This window comes from Gopherus flavomarginatus, chromosome 5, assembly GCF_025201925.1.
Source record: "Gopherus flavomarginatus isolate rGopFla2 chromosome 5, rGopFla2.mat.asm, whole genome shotgun sequence".
Lineage (NCBI taxonomy): Eukaryota > Metazoa > Chordata > Testudines > Testudinidae > Gopherus > Gopherus flavomarginatus.
Genome location: NC_066621.1, coordinates 30,993,884 through 31,007,340, shown reverse-complemented (window position 1 = coordinate 31,007,340; position 13,457 = coordinate 30,993,884). Strand labels below are relative to the sequence as shown.

At 48.7% G+C, this 13,457-nt stretch overlaps 1 protein-coding gene across 1 annotated transcript in view; it reads right to left on the bottom strand.

The window, feature by feature from the left end:
* LOC127052622 (zinc finger protein 560-like) overlaps nucleotides 1–13,457 on the bottom strand; it is a 521,510-nt gene that overhangs the window by 506,418 nt on the left and 1,635 nt on the right. Inside the window, exon 2 of the transcript XR_007774775.1 lies at nucleotides 12,597–12,824. The gene's annotated coding sequence lies outside the window, so the exon portion shown is untranslated. Of the gene's footprint in view, nucleotides 12,825–13,457 lie in introns of the transcript that reaches the window.

Below are 13,457 nucleotides of genomic sequence, written 5' to 3'. Positions count from 1 at the left end.
CTTTCAGGGGCTGGTGACCTTCAAGGAGATGGCTATGTATTTCACCAGGGAAGAGTGGGCTCTGCTGGACCCCACTCAGAGAGCCCTCTACTGGGATGTCATGCAGGAGAACTATGAGACTGTGACCTCGCTGGGTAAGGGTTCCTGTCCCTTCTGTTCTTGGAAGGGGAAATGAAGAGTGAAGGTTCACGCCACCCCCACAATGCCATCTGTACCCTGTCCTGTTTCAGCATCACCCCAATAGGCCAGTGACACACATAATAGCAGAGACCCTCCTCTGCTGCAGAACACTTTGGGAACAGAGCACAGGAGCCGTATTGCACAGTGTCAAATATCTCCTGTTTGCTCAAGTGAAACTGGGGGTTAGGTCTGGCATAACTGTCCCATACCCCTAATCATTTTTGTTGCCCTTTTCTGAACCTTTTCCAATTCCAATATATCTATTTTTGAGATGGGGTGACATGTGCATGCAGTATTCAAGATGTGGGTGTATCATGGATTTATTTGCTGTTTTTACAAATATGATCTATGAGATATTCTGTCATATCTATCACTTTCTTAATTATTTCCTACATTGTTCACTTTTTTTCACTGCTGCTGCACATTGAGTGGATGTTTTCAGAGAACTATCCACAGTGACTCCAAGATCCATCTCTTGAGTGGAAACAACTAATTTAGACCCCATCATTTTGTATGTATAGTTGGGATTGTGTTTTCCAATGGGCTGCACTATGTGCTATCCTGTCATCTAGTACTGCTGAGATACTGGATTCAGTAATATCCCTGCCCTTCCTGTTCCCTTTCTCCACTGAACCCCGCCAGCCCATGCTTCCTGTTCCCAGCTTCCCCAGGATTCTCGCACTGTCTCTGAACCTCTCTGTCAGCAAGAAGCAGTGCCAGGGACACTTGCCCTCTGTCTGGAGTCTTCGATTTCTGGGACATGGATTTACTTTCTCTGTGTTGTAAGAGGCTCTGTCATAATGAGTGTCTGTGACGTTACCCAGAGTACAATCTGGACTGTTAAATAGCTGTCCCCTCAGTCCTCCAGCATGGGGTGCCTTTTCCACTGTTTTCCCGCGAGAACAGCCCCTCTTGGCCAATTAACACACAGTCTCCAGCATGTAACTCACTCCCAGCTACACAGTATTGAGTGCTGCTAGACAGCCACTCATGAATTACACCTCAGGAGAAAACCAGCAAATTCTCAAGTGCCCGACTTTCCCCCAGAAATGTGCATCTTGCACTGTCCAGCACGCTACTGAATGACCCAAGCTCATATGAAGTCTGTCATTTCATCAGCGGAAAATGACATGCACCAGCTTGCTATCCCAAACAGAGTTTCCAACACACTTCAATCCACACATACTGGTTAGGTGCCATGCCAGGCCTGCACAACATACGGCCCGCGGGCAACGTGCGGCCCGTGAAGTCTCACTGTGCGTCCCGCAGCTGGGAATTCAAAGGGCTCTGGGCTGCCCGTAGCCGCGGGGAATCCAAACCCCTTTAAAGTTCAGCCGCGGCTGGGATTCCAAAAGGTTCTGAGCTGCCCGCAGCCGCAGGGAGCCCAGAGCTCTTTAAATCTCAGCCGCGGCCAGGATTTTATAGGGCTCTGGGCAGTCGGGCGGTGAGCTCAGAGCTCTTTAAATCCCATCCACCAGGGCCGGCTTTAGGCCAATTCAAACAATTCCCTTGAATCAGCCTCGCTCCTAAGAGGACCCCGCACCCAAGCCCCAGTACCAGCAAAAGCCAGTGCGCTGTACCAGGGTGGCCCAGTTTCCCCAGGGGGCAATTTAAAAGGCCTGTGGCTCCCAGCAGGGGCTGGAACCGAAGGCCCTTTAAATTGCCACTAGAGCCCTGCTGCTGGAGCCCTGGGGTATGGCTGCGGGGCTCTGGAGGCTATTTAAAAAGTCCAGGACTCCCATTGCTTCTACTTCCCCGGCCCTTTAAATAGCCACTGGAGTCCCTCCGCTTCCCCAGGGTTCCCGCGGCTATTTACAGAGCTGGAGCAGTGGAAGCAGGGGCGCCCCGGGCCCTTGAAATAGCCCCCAAGCCCCAGGCTGCTGCTGCTACCCTAGTGGGAGAGGGGGGAGGAGGAGGAGGAGGAGGAGGCACTCACCATAGAGGATGGGCTGTACCCCCTGTACCTGCACCCCCTGCCCTGCCTGCAGCCAGCCCGCCCCCGGCCAGCCCCTGCTACACCCCCTGCCCGCACCAGCCCCGCACCTCCTGCCCTGCTTGCACCAGTTCCTGCCTGCAGCCTGCCCATCTCCAGCCAGCCCCACACCCCCTGCCTTGCCTTCAGCCTGCACCAACCCCTGTCTCCAGCCAGCCCTGCACCCCCTTCAATGTCTCCAGCCAGCCCCTTCCACACTGCCTGCCCTGCCCGCACCAGCCCTGCACCCCTGCCCTGTCTCCAGCCAACCCCTGCCATACTGCCTGCCATACCCACACCAGCCCTGCACCCCCTGCCCTGTCTCCAGCCAACCCCGTACCCCCTGCCTTGCCTTCAGCCCTGCACCAACCCGGCTCCAGCCAACCCCTGCCGCACCCCGCTTGCCTGAAGCCAGCCAGTCCCGCACTCCTTTGTCTCCAGCCCTGCCAACCCATGCCGCACCCTCCCTGTGGCCCTGCCTGAAGCCAGCCAGCCCACCCCACACCTCTGTCTCCAGCCTGCCCCACACCCCTTGCCCAGCCTGCAGCCAGACCCTACCTCTCGCATCCTCCCCCTCCCCCACCGTCCAGCCAGCCCCATGTTCACTGGTGCCCTGCAGTTCCGAGGGAAGTAACCCTGCACACCTGCTTCAATGAGATGGGCAGGGAGCAGCTGGGACCCACACATGTGCACCCTAGCACACCCTAAGGGAGTGGCAGAGCTCATTTCTAGTTCAGACCCATCTTTTTAAAAAGAACTTTTAGGTAGGGTTAACATACATCTGTACTTTCCCAAACATGTCAGGCTTTTTGGTTCTTAAATCGCCATCGGGAGGAAAATACGGACGTATGGTAACCCTACTGGTACAAAAAATACATACTGTGGCAGAACTTTTTATAGGGAACCGGTTGTTAAGAACTGAAAGGCTTTTTTTTCCCCAATCATCCCTGCGGGGCCCCGCCAAAAATGTTCAAATTGGGCCCCGCACTTCCTAAAGCCGTCCTGCCAGCCACGGCCGGGATTCAAAGGGCTCTGGGCTGCTCGCAGAGATTCCCGGCCGCAGCTGAGGTTTAAAGGTCTCAGGGCTCCCCACCGCCACGGGCAGCCCAGAGCCCTTTGAATCCCGGCAGCAGCTGAGATTTAAAGGGCTCAGGGATCCCTGTGGCTGCAGGCAGCACAGAGCCCTTTGAATCCCTGGCGGCAGCTCCAGCGGATGGAGTGAGGCTGGGATTTCAAGGGCTCAGGGCTCCCCTCAGCAGCAGGAGCTCTGGGACCTTTAAATCCCTGCCCCAGCCCTGAAAAGCTCCGGGTTCCCCCAGTTGTCAGAGCCCCAGGCCCTTTAATTTGACCCTGAGGGCTCCCAGCCACCTCTTTGGCTGGGAGTCCCTGGTTGATTTAACATCAAGTAACACCTCCCCACCACCAACCTTCCTTTTTGACCCACAGCTGTTTTGTTGGGGCGGCGCTGGGGAAGGAGGGTTTGTTTCTGCAGGGCTGGGCGGGGTGTTTCCGCCAGGCCAGGAGGTCCTGAGTGGGGGGTGTTTCCGCAGGGCCGGGGGGGTTCCGTCCTCAGCTGTTTTCTTTGGAGTATTGTGGCCCTCGCTGTTTTACTCAAAGTACTGTACAGGAACTTTTCAGGGGGATTAAGGCAAAATGCCACATTTATTAGTAATACAGGTATCAATTAATACTCTATGATATGCACATGAGATATATATCACAGTCATGCATTCACGCACACACACAGACATAAACACACTCCGTCTTGCTGTTGTTACCAACTAGTTGCTCCCCTTAACTGCACTGGCCAGGTGAGTTAGATGGGGGAGGGGTGGAGCCCGGCTTCTACCGATCAAAATCGATGGTCCGATGGTGACGAGATCCGGGGTCTTTCTGCAAGACACCTCGCATTTATAGCAGCTTCCCTCTTATGCAAATCTAGACCAGATTCAAAATCTGGGTCTGCTGTCCGTTGGTCTTTGTGCTGCTTTTCTCTGGGTGTTGTCCCAATGCTGCTCAAAGAGGGTGTTTTCTAAAGAAGGTGCTTGCTTCTAATCCCTGAGGCCATCAATATGTCTGCTCTTCTTTATTGGGCCCACTTGACAAGTTGTATTGTCCTTTGCTCTGGCTCCCATTCCCTCTTCAACTGTTGTAGCTGTCTGGAGGTGGGTGTCTTCCAAGCCTCACTCATTCACACCTCATTCAGTCAATAGAGCAATTGATACAGAGTGCGGGGGAAGATCTTATTCTACTTCTAGCAAAAGGCACATGTTTTCTTTTACTTTAACTATACTATCCTTAGGGGCTATAACATTTGATACAAAGTTTCTACCAATTTTCTATATAGGGATCTAATACAAAGTTGTATGAAAATAGAGAGGCACAATGCCAAGTCATATGAATTACAAAATAACATCATGCGGATGCAATGTCATAAAGATACTTAATACAGAAAGATACGTAATACAAATAACACAATGCAACGTTATAAAGATTTATAGAGATAGTTAATACAGAGATTTCTCTACATCACCGCTTTACGAGTTGTGCAGGCCTGCTGAAGGCATTCGCGGGGGTTCTTGCTCGTGTGGATTCTCTGATGCTGAATAAGGTGAGGGCTGCGATTGAAGGTTTTCCCGCACTCACTGCATTCCATAGGACCCCTCCTGTGTGTGGATTCTCTAATGCCGAATAAGGGTGTGAGCTGCGACTGAAAGTTTTCCACACTCAGTGCATTCATTAGGATCTCTCCCCTGTGTGGATTCTCTGATGCCCAATAAGGTGCGAGCTGCGACTGAAAGTTTTCCCGCACTCAGCGCATTCACGACCAGTCACAAACTGTGCTTCTGATCCCACACACTGGTTAACGAGACTCTGAAAAAAGAAATCACATGGCCCCCTTTATTGCATGACAGTTGTCTGACTCCTAATCAGCAACTAGGTCCCGTACAGTGAGAGGTTATTTAAAAACTCTGCTCACTGTGATACAGCATGGCCAGAGGGCAGCAGGAGAGTGATCCTAATTGGATCCAGGAAGTGGGTGGGTAGAAGGTAGCCACATTACCCAGGTTTGGATCTCATCCAAAATACCATGCTGCCAGCCAATCCTTTAGCAGTTAAACTAAATGTTTAGAAGAAAGAACAAATGAAAGAATGAAGTTAAATTCCATCCTTCCAGACAATTCTTTAGCATCTAAACTAAAGGTTTAAAAGAAAGAAAGACAGAAAGAATTTAAATGGAAAAGCAGTCAGATACATTCCAAAATGGATATATCAGGTTCTTAGCAGTATTGGTGAGTTGCTGGCTTGAAAGTCTGTCAGGAACGCATCCACAGCTTGGATGGGTCATTCAGTCCTTTGTTCCAGGGTTCAGTTTGTAGAGAAGTTGCCTCCAGAGGTAGGAAGGGGGATTGAAGACAAGATGGAGATGATGCAGCTGCGCTTTATATTCCTTTTGCCATGTGGCTTGTACTTCCTGTGTCCCAAACACAAGCTTCACAGCACATGGCATGGAAAAGCTTTGGAGGTTTCATTACACAGGCAAACCCCGGCATGTCTTGCTGACTCAATAGGTGTATCCCCTTGGTCCATAGGTTCATTGTACAGCTGATGACCCTCAATGGGCCATCAAACATGCTAGGCAATGTTGATGCCAATATGTCTGGGGGTGTCACCCAGAAAAACTGCACAAGTCTGGAAATACAGATATACCTTACATATCTGTAACTCACAATACAAAGGTGATAGAAACATAGAAACAAAATTATCATACTTGGCAAATCATAACATTTCACTGACACTTTACATGGCATACCTAGCATGATTCATTGCAATTTTATCAGATTATATTATTTTATTATTAATACCAAAGTGTCCTCACAATTTCATGCAGTCTCACACTTGCTAAACTAGTGAATTCCCAGGACCAGTTCCCCAGGTCCTTGAAGATGCCAAACATTGTGCTTATGAGGATTGAAATACCCACATATCTGCTGGGAACACACACACAGACACTGTGTCAATCTGTACCCCTGTGTTCACTCTTCTAGAAAATTATGATCAATTTGTACCCAGTATGGCTTGTGAGGTATCATTAGAAAACGCATACCTACTGAATATTATCCTCCTGTTAAAATGTGTAGTAACACTGTATGTAAAATTGTGAGATTTTACAGTATGATATTACTGAAAAAGTTACAGTTCTGGGGAACACCCACAGACCAGTTCCTCAGAGACAGCAAGGCAAACAGCTGGTCAAACAGCCATTCTCCTGCAGGGGGAAGGTGTGAAGACATTAAGGGCTGGTCTACACTACGGGGGGAAATCGATCTTAGATACGCAAATTCAGCTACGTGAATAACGTAACTGAAGTCGAATATCTAAGATCGGATTACTCACCCATCCTCACCGCGCGGGATCGATGTCCGCGGCTCCCCCTGTCAAATCAGCAACTCCGTTGGGGTTGGTGTTGTTCCGGAATCGATATAAGCGCGCTCGGGGATCGATATATGGCGTCTAGATGAGACGCCATATATCGATCCCCGAGCAATCGATTTTAACCCGCCGATACGGTGGGTAGTCTAGATGTAGCCTTACATTCCATCACAGGGACCTATTGAGGCTGTTGTGGAAAACGACCACAGGATTAATATTTGAATCAGCTCAGCCTGAGGCTCTTTTCTTGGTTACAAGCTACGCAGGGGGCGAACAGCTATTGGAATACTGTTCCCGAGCTAAAAATCACACAAGCCTTTTACAGCTTAAAACCACAAACAATGACACATACGTTGCACGTTAATTTCCTTATTTGGAATATATTGCAAAATATGATGCACGTCAAAAGCAAGCTGAACAATCAGTTTTCCATATTTGGCCTTTCCTGTTATTTTTATTACACCTGGTGATATGGGAGCAAGACTCTCCATGTCTCAAGAAATGTCACTACCAACCTAGGCCATTTTCACATGCTGGGGTGCAATCCAGATCAGCGAGGAGTTGTGTCATCTGTAATCCTGGGTGAGATTCAGTGTTCTGCTGCTGGAGCTCCCCTGTCTGGATACTCCCAGCCAGCGTTCAAGGACGCACTGAGTGTCTGTATGATAAGTAACCCTGGACTGGCAGCTCTGACTCCAGCCGACCTGCTTGTTACACCCCAAGCACATTCTGGTTTGGGTAGAGAAGGCTCAGGGTTTGAGAGAAGGCTGGGGGTAGGAAGCTTCTGTTCATTATGCTGGACCTAACCCCAGTTTTACTTGAGTAAAGAGGAGATATTTGACATTGTGTGATGCTGCTCCTGTGCTCTGTTCCCAAAGTGTTCTGCAGCAGAGAAGGGTCTCTGGTAGTATGTATGTTACTGGCCTATTGGGGTGATGCTGAAACAGGACAGGGTACAGATGGCATTGTGGGGGTGGCATGAACCTTCACCCTTCATTTCCCCTTCCAAGAACAGAAGGGACAGGAATCCTTACCCAGCAAGACCATCGTCTCATAGTTCCCCTGCATGATATCTCTGTAGAGGGCTCTCTGAGTGGGGTCCAGCAGAGTCCCCTCTTCCCTGGAGAAATACACAGCCACCTCCTCGAAGGTCACCGGCCCCTGAAAGAGCAGGAGTCCAATACTCAGTACCTGCTGACCCACTTACAACCCCACTATTCACGGAACAGCAGCACCAGGGAAATGGAAGCTCCGGGAGGCACATGTTAACAGAGTCCCACCCCACCTTGCTTACAGCAGCCAGGAGGCATCAGAGGGTAGAGAGAATCTTTGTGTCTCCCATCTGACAGACAGAAGCAGGGTCTTCACATTTATCACATAGCTACTAGCCAGAGCTTAATATAGGAGATGGGGCTGTCTCTGGACCCTGATAGTGGCTCCCTGGTAAAAAATCCAAGCACTCTCCAAATAAAATATATGGAAGAAAGGGGAAGTCAATCATAAAGAATAGAAGTTAGAAGGTCAGAATTGTAGTGCCCATTAACAAAGGTTTAGAGAAAATAGAGCCTATCAAACTAACGGGATATCCTTATTGGATGAGATCAAAAGTTTGGTTGCAGCTAACAGTATTGATGTAATATACCTAAACTTCCATAAGGGACATGACTTGATTAGCACAATATTTTTACTAAAAAAAACTAGAATGATACAAAATAAACACGGCATACATTAAATAGATTAAAAACTCTGATAGTAAATGGGGAACCATGATCGAGTGGATTTCTTTCTAGCAGGTTCCTGCAGGGATTGGTTCTTGGCCCTGTGCTATTTAACATTCTTATCCATGACTTAGAAGAGAGTACAAAATCATCACTGATAAAGTTTACAGTTGCCACACAGATTGGAGTTGGTGGTAATTAATGAAATGTCAGTAGATTCAGGCTCCATCGCTGAGAGTCTGGGAAGTTGTCCCAGCCCTGGCTGGAGGGTTATTTCCTGCTCCACAAAGAGGGGAAGTTCCATTCCCAACTCCTGTGCCTTGAAATTAGGACCTATCTGACACTACACCTCCATATTCATCATAGTGGTATGATTATAATATGATTAGGACATAATTATGATCTATTTTGTAGAAGATGCATCATGTGTGGTGTCACTGGAAAAGTTCTGATTTGCTGAATATGATTATCCTATTTGTGTGCACATATCATGTTCGTATCTGAAGTTATGGATATTGACTCTGTATCTGTATTTCAAATGTGCTTACTCTGGGTAACACCCACAATGAGCCTTTCAGGTACAACACTGAAGAAGCCAGACAGTGCTGATGGCTCAACAAAGACAATGGACTGTGGAAGAGCTTAGCCTTCCTGTGAATGTTTCAGCCAGCCTATGAGTCATGGCTACTATGATTCAGCAGGGCCTGTGACCAGACCACATGACACTAAACTCCATTTTAGTACCTTTATTTTTCCACAAACTGGATTAGGAACTGAGTTTGGAACAAAAGGTTCCCACCATATGGAAAAGTTACATAAGGTGGGGTGTGACATCATCTCTTGGCCTCATTCTCCACACAAGAGAACTTCTGGAAACACCTGAGAAACAAAAACGGATGTGGGGGAAGTGCTTCTCCCAGGATCAAGAGATTTCTAGCTTGTGTATGGAAACTTGGGGGACTGCTTGTACCATCAGTCAGGGTGAGAAATTGCTAATTCAAATTCTATCCATCTAGTATGTTAGGCTTAGTCTGAGTTTTGGTTATTTGCTAAATAATCTGCTTTAATCTGTTTGTTATCACTTATAATCACTTCATCTATCTTTCTGCAGTTAATAAACTTGTTTGATGCTTTATCTTAACCAGCGTATTTTGAGTGAAGTGTCTGGGGAAAATCTCAGCTTGTTGTGCACATCTCTCCAATATCGAGGGGAAGGGGAACTACATTAATGAGCTTGCATTATAGAGATCCCTGTGCACTATAAGATGGTATCATTCTGGATTTATACTACAGCAAGTGTGCAAGGTTGGGGAGTGGGAAATTGGCTCTTGTCTTCTATCTTTCCTTGAGTGGCTAAGGTAACGCACTGAGGTAGCTTAGTTGGCTGCATGGCGCCACCTGCTGTTGTGTTGGGTGATAACAGGCCCTGGAGAGGCTGGCGAAATCTCCAGCAAAGCAGTGTGAGAAGGGCCAGCCCAGCGTGAGGATTAGAGGACACAGCAGTTCCCAGAAGCTCCACAAACTGCCTCCTGGGGGTGACAACCCATCACGCCCTACACTACACAAGTCTCAGCAGGTTTGTCACATGCTGTCCTCTCCCTTTCTCCACCCGAGATATTTCCTGCTTCCCACCACCTCTAGCAATTCCCACCCTCTTATGCATTTACTGCTCCTCAACCTCCAAGCAGAGCCCGCCACCCTGATAATCTCTTACCTGAGCCAGCTCCATTGCAGCCATTTCCTTGCCCCTGGGAGGACGAGATGATCTGCAGCGAAACATGGATGTTATTCTCTGGCCTGCCGGGGTGAAAAGGGCAAGGTGTGAGAATTCAGACTAGGCTTTTGTCCATTCCCCAAGCCGATTCCCCCCAGCTTTTCCCCTGCTAATGCACATTCTAGGTTCTAGCACACTGTGAAGCACAGAGTGACCTTATTCCAGTACAGGGCTAGCCCCCTCCCACCAGGGTGTAACCCTCTGACACATGGAGAAACCCTCCCGGAAACAGTCTCTCTCTTACACGTATCAAGTTTGTGGACAACATTAAGCTGGGAGGGGTTGTAAGTGCTTTGGAGGATTGGATTAAAATTCAAAATAATCTGGACAAACGGGAGAAATGATCTGAAGTAAATAGGATCAAATTCAGTAGAGACAAGTGCAAAGTACTCCACATTGGAAGGAACAATCGGAGGCCAGAGAAGAGCAGAAACAAAGGAGTCACTTTGGGGGATTCTCCCTGTCATTGTCCCCAAGGCAGCTGTCTCAGGTTTACAAAGGTGTTTCATGTTCCAGCCTTTACAGTCTCTCCTGGGAGTGCCCTTTCATGGACTGGGCCTAGTTTTAGTTTTTGGTAGTTAACAATCTTGGTTTATTGTTCATCTAACCAGTATGTGTGGATTGAAGTGTGTTGGAAACTCTGTTTGGGATAACAAGCTGGTGCATGTCATTTTCCGCTGATAAAATGACAGACTTCATATGAGCTTGGGTTGTTCAGTAGCGTGCTGGACAGTGCAAGATGCACATTTCTGGGGGAAAGTTGGGCACTTGAGAATTTGCTGGTTTTCTCCTGAGGTGTAATTCATGAGTGGCTGTCTAGCAGCACTCAATACTGTGTAGCTGGGAGTGAGTTACATGCTGGAGACTGTGTGTTAATTGGCCAAGAGGGGCTGTTCTCGCGGGAAAACAGTGGAAAAGGCACTCCATGCTGGAGGACTGAGGGGACAGCTGTTTAACAGTCCAGACTGTACTCTGGGTAACATCACAGACACTCATTATGATAGAGCCTCTTACAACACAGAGAAAGTAAATCCATGTCCCAGAAATCGAAGACTCCAGACAGAGGGCAAGTGTCCCTGGCACTGCTTCTTGCTGACAGAGAGGTTCAGAGACAGTGCGAGAATCCTGGGGAAGCTGGGAACAGGAAGCATGGGCTGGCGGGGTTCGGTGGAGAAAGGGAACAGGAAGGGCAGGGATATTACTGAATCCAGGATCTCAGCAGTACTAGATGACAGGATAGTACATAGTGCAGCCCATTGGAAAACACAATCCCAACTATACATACAAAATGATGGGGTCTAAATTAGTTGTTTCCACTCAAGAGATGGATCTTGGAGTCACTGTGGACAGTTCTCTGAAAACATCCACTCAATGTGCAGCAGCAGTGAAAAAAAGTGAACAATGTAGGAAATAATTAAGAAAGTGATAGATATGACAGAATATCTCATTGATCCTATGTGTAAAAACAGCAAATAAATCCATGATATACCCACATCTTGAATACTGCATGCACATGTCACCCCATCTCAAAAATAGATATATTGGAATTGGAAAAGGTTCAGAAAAGGGCAACAAAAATGATTAGGGGTATGGGACAGTTATGCCAGACCTAACCCCCAGTTTCACTTGAGCAAACAGGAGATATTTGACACTGTGTAATACGGCTCCTGTGCTCTGTTCCCAAAGTGTTCTGCAGCAGAGGAGGGTCTCTGGTATTATGTGTGTCACTGGCCTATTGGGGTGATGCTGAAACAGGACAGGGTACAGATGGCATTGTGGGGGTGGCGTGAACCTTCACTCTTCATTTCCCCTTCCAAGAACAGAAAGGACAGGAACCCTTACCCAGCTAGGTCACAGTCTCATAGTTCTCCTGCATGACATCCCAGTAGAGGGCTCTCTGAGTGGGGTCCAGCAGAGCCCACTCTTCCCTGGTGAAATACATAGCCATCTCCTTGAAGGTCACCAGCCCCTGAAAGAGTAAGAGTCCAACACTAAGGACTTGCTGCCCCACTCACAGCCCCACTATTTGTGGCAGAGAAGAGTGAATCAAATGGAAACTCTGGGTGGATCATAGTCAGGAGAGTCCCACCTTGACCTGGCTCAGAGTATCCAGCAAATGCCAGGGTGAGAGGATGAAGAGAGAGCCCCTTATCTCTCCCAGCATATCCATCACCCCCCTACTAGCCACTGACTGATACAGGAGATGGAGCCCCTAGCAGGGTCCAGGGAGAGCTCGCTGGTAGGATGCCCAACACCCTCCTCTTTGTGAGGAGCGGGATATGAAGGGAGAGGCAGCTCCAATAAGCCTGACTCATGGGTGTCCCCTTTATATCTCACAGCAGCTGATGGTTAATGAGGTCAGGCTCCAGCACTAGGAGTCTGGTCAGTTTGACTAGCTCCATATTGGTGGGTTATTTTCTCTCTTCACAAATTAGGGCATTTCCACCTCCAAACCTCCTGGGTCTGTTCCTAGAATCTAGGCCACTTAGTAAATAACTCCCAGCAGGTCTGCCACACCCTGGCCTCCTCCTTTCCCCATGCTGTGAATTTCCTGCCCCGCTCCAACCTCCAAACCAGACTCTGCAAACCTTCCCACCTCTGGTGTATTTGCTCTCCCTTTCCTCCAGCAGGAACCCACCAGCAACCCCCCGATAATCTCTACCTGGACTGACTCCACTGCAGCCATTTCTCTTCCCTGTCCCACGCCAGGCTGGGATGAGCTGGAGCAAAACATTCTGCAGCCTGTCTGGGGGAGAAGGCAGTTGTGGGCGTTTCAGAACCGGTTTTAGTTAATTTCACATCACAATTCCCCCAGGCCCTTTCCCTGCAGACAGACACCCTAGATTCTGTCATGCTGGGAAATGCTCAATCTGTTTATTACAATTTAGACCTGGCCTCTCCTGCCAGGCTAAGTCCACAGACACATTTTTAACCTCCCTTCTCTCTCCCCTCAACCCTTCTCTGAACACAAGGCTAGAAAAGAGCAGAACCAAAGGAGTCACTGTGGGGGATTCCCTCAGACACTGACCCCACGGCAGCCACACCCCAGCAGGGGGAATATGGAGTCAGGAACTGGCTTTTGCTCTGTCTGATCCTTGTTTTGTTCACTGGAAAGTGCTTCTGCCCCAGGATGCAGCAATACATGTGTCTGGGTGGACTAGAGAGCTGGAAATCTCTCCCCCACATTCATTTCTCCCACTGCCCCTTTCAGTCTCTCCTTCCCCTGTCCTCTCTCCCTGCCCTTCTGGCTGGGACAGTCCCATTCCTGGGGGCTTTGCTCTCCCATGGCTGGATTTCCTCCTGGCAACCGCTAATGGGAGGAGAAATGAGGTGGTGTTGTTTGTGCAGAGTCACTTTCTTGCCAGACCCTAGGACATTC